General features: G+C 37.7%; 1 long non-coding RNA gene across 1 annotated transcript; it reads right to left on the bottom strand.

Moving 5' to 3' along the window:
* Positions 1-303: 303 nt before the first annotated feature.
* On the bottom strand, positions 304-1,437 carry LOC117319442. Its single transcript, XR_004530733.1, has 3 exons — positions 1,311-1,437; positions 998-1,088; positions 304-415 (listed from the first exon to the last, which is right to left on the bottom strand). It is a non-coding gene; the product is annotated as an uncharacterized LOC117319442 (long non-coding RNA).
* Positions 1,438-3,250: the final 1,813 nt, after the last annotated feature.

The following is a 3,250-nucleotide window of genomic DNA, read 5'->3' as shown; positions in this document are numbered from 1 at the left end:
TACATAGTTTTAAGTGATGCATATATCCATACTGTGAAGCTTTGTTTGCTTATTTTTTTTAAATAGAAACTCGATCAACAATACATACGACATATGCGAATGGCGGAAAATTGGTTGCTCATCACAAATGGCCGCAATTATTGTTTTTTTCATTAACGAATATGCGACAAATGCGATAACAATTATAAATGCATCTGCGTTTTATATATTCCTATCAGGGCTTCATTATAAATCATACTGGAATAACTTATCCGAAGTGAGTATATCAGCTGAATAAAATGACACTTTTCACCAGGTATGTATTTTACCAAATAAGGAGGATACACTTACCTGTATAGCTTGAACTACTTCATCCGTTAACGCATGCTGACGACGAAGACCTAGTGATCTGAGTATCCGATGTAGTTGTCTACAGCTGAAATAACAGCTTATATTTACATTTGGTGTGGCAATGCCCTTATATATTACTAGTAAATCCCTACCAAAAGCAGCTTCATCTATGAGAGTATAACTGAAGTTGCCGTTCTAGATATTCACCTGACCTGACGGTAGAAAGCGGGAAATTTGAATTTTGGAAGATTTTTTTCATATTTTTTTATTTTTGCGATTCATTAATAGAACGTAAATATAAGCGATAAACTGCCTAGATGCGGCAGACCTACTGGTATAACTGCCACATGTGTCACAGACAAACAATCATGGTGCGCGCTAGCGCACCATGATTGTTTGTCTGTGACACATGTGGCAGTTATACCAGTAGGTCTGCCGCATCTAGGCAGTTTATTGCTTAAATAATTAATATTACATAAATATAAACGTGGCTTTGTAAACTCACTATATATAACATGCAATGCTTTTTCTCGCAAACATGTCTTCTCAACTTTCATTCAAAATACATTAAAGATATAACGTCCTCATAAAGAGGGAAACAATGATGTGGTAAAAAAACTAATATTTAAAGCGTTGCCCAAATAGTCTGAAAAACAAACATACAAACCTTATAGACACGTGATGTCGGTAGAAAAGAATAAGAATAATCTCGGAGTACGTGTAGCCAGCAAAATGATATTCTCTAATTAGATCCTGTTCTGACAATGTTTAAGGAAAATTATCAGAAATTGTATTTAACAACACGTTACACATTTTTACTGAATATAAATTATGATTTCAAAATGTAAAATTGAAAAAAGCAACTTAACCGTATATTCGAACATATAGATAACAGCACAAGTGAACATAAGCGGTACAATGTGTACCAAACCATTTTAAAACTCACCTAAAAGGTTATTAAAGCTAAATAAAAAGGATACTAGTGGTATTGTCTCCGTTCAAAAGGCTGGTGTAACTGCTTTGCTCCGCCATCTTCTATGAAAGATTGCTCAGCGCATGACTAGCCGGAAGGCGCCATAACGATAAGTATCGTCTTGTCGGGGCGAAAAGACGATGTTTAGCGGGGCGCCATAACGGTAAACAGCGTTATGGCGGGGCGAAAAGACGATGTTTAGCGGGGCGCCATAACGCTAAACAGCGTTATGGCGGGGCGAAAAGACGATTATTAGCGGGGCGCCATAACGATAAACAGCGTTATGGCGGGGCGAAAAGACGATGATTAGCGGGGCGCCATAACGATAAACAGCGTTATGGCGGGGCGAAAAGACGATGATTAGCGGGGCACCATAACCATAAACAGCGTTATGGCGGGACGAAAAGACGATGTTTAGCGGGGCGCCATAACGATAAACAGCGTTATGGCGGGGCGAAAAGACGATGTTTAGCGGGGCGCCATAACGATAAACAGCGGGGCGAAAAGACGATAACTATCGTCTTGTCGGGGCGAAAAGACGCTGTTTATCGGGGCGCCATAACGATAAACAGCGTTATGGCGGGGCGAAAAGACGCTGATTAGCGGGGCGAATTAACTCGCCCCGCTGATTAGCGGCTTCACGTTTTCGTTATTTCGCGTTGAGTTGTGGCGTCTTTTCGTTATGGCGCGGCGCCATAACGCTAATTATCGGGGGCGAAAAGACGAAGATTATCGTTCTGTCGGGGCGCCAGAACGAAACAACGAAATGGCAGAAATCAGCCACCATACTGAGCTGACTTTATCTTCTCATCCCAGTGACTGTTGTGTGCAAAATTCGTATAATAAATTAAGATTTCAGTATTTTCAACATTTTCTTAATTCGATGTATTGGTATGTATCATTTTAAAATTAGCGATAAATATATCAAGATAGCTTGCGTTTTTTTAAACGTAAGAAAAACAACCGACCGGAGTCCTTTCAACTTCATCAGATTTGCTTATGACATTACTAAATCTAATTAATTGGTGTTGATAGCTCAATTCATCATTCACAGTAAAAAAATATTATGATTTCAAATGATATGCAAAACATTGTCTTAAATAATCAGTAAAAATCCAAAATTTCTGGTTTTCGTTTTTAAATTCTGCCATTCGATCCATACCACTGTGTAAATCAGTGTATCGGAAAGAGTTTTGTAGTAAAACATTGATTCAAGTTTGAAACATTTTACACACACACACACACACACACACACACACATATTTATATATATAATTGTGTGTGTGTTTTTTGTTTATTTGCTTTTTTTTAAATTTTTGATTTTAATTAAATTGTCTGTTATTAAAAAAAAAGGACTTATATATATATATATAATCATCACCCAACATACCGTGGGCATGGAATTTGATATAAGTATATAATGTTGAAAAATATAGTTGAAGAATCATTTTCATATCATTCATATACATTAATTGTATTTGTATGATGTTTTGCACGTACACTACGTGGCAGCAGGCACGAATTATAGACATACCTGTGGCCTACATCATCTTTACTAAAGTAGAAATTCTTTTTATGTTTCTGACCTGATTCTGTAGAATTACACAACGTTTAAATTGTTTCGGCACATTCATTGCATATATTGTGTATAATGCATTATTTACTAACATACAAGTTATTTCGTGGGCGTTCGACGGAATCAGTCGAACGGTCACGCAACTGGAACGGAGCACGCCTTTGTGGTTTTAGTACTGCGAATATTAATCGCGTTTGGATAAAACAGGCTACAATACGAACAGGTGCGCGGCGTTCGGCTGTTTCCGTCAACTCGTCGATGAACTCGTCCAAAAATAATGACGTCACAGGGATTTTCCGAGTAGGTTTCTCATATAGATGAGTCATCCAGAAGCAATGAACATCAGTACCGAATACGATTTACTATAAGCC

This window comes from Pecten maximus, unplaced genomic scaffold, assembly GCF_902652985.1.
Source record: "Pecten maximus unplaced genomic scaffold, xPecMax1.1, whole genome shotgun sequence".
NCBI classification, from domain to species: Eukaryota; Metazoa; Mollusca; class Bivalvia; order Pectinida; family Pectinidae; genus Pecten; species Pecten maximus.
Note: the sequence above shows the minus strand (reverse complement) of the source record. Positions and strands in the feature narration are given on the sequence as shown.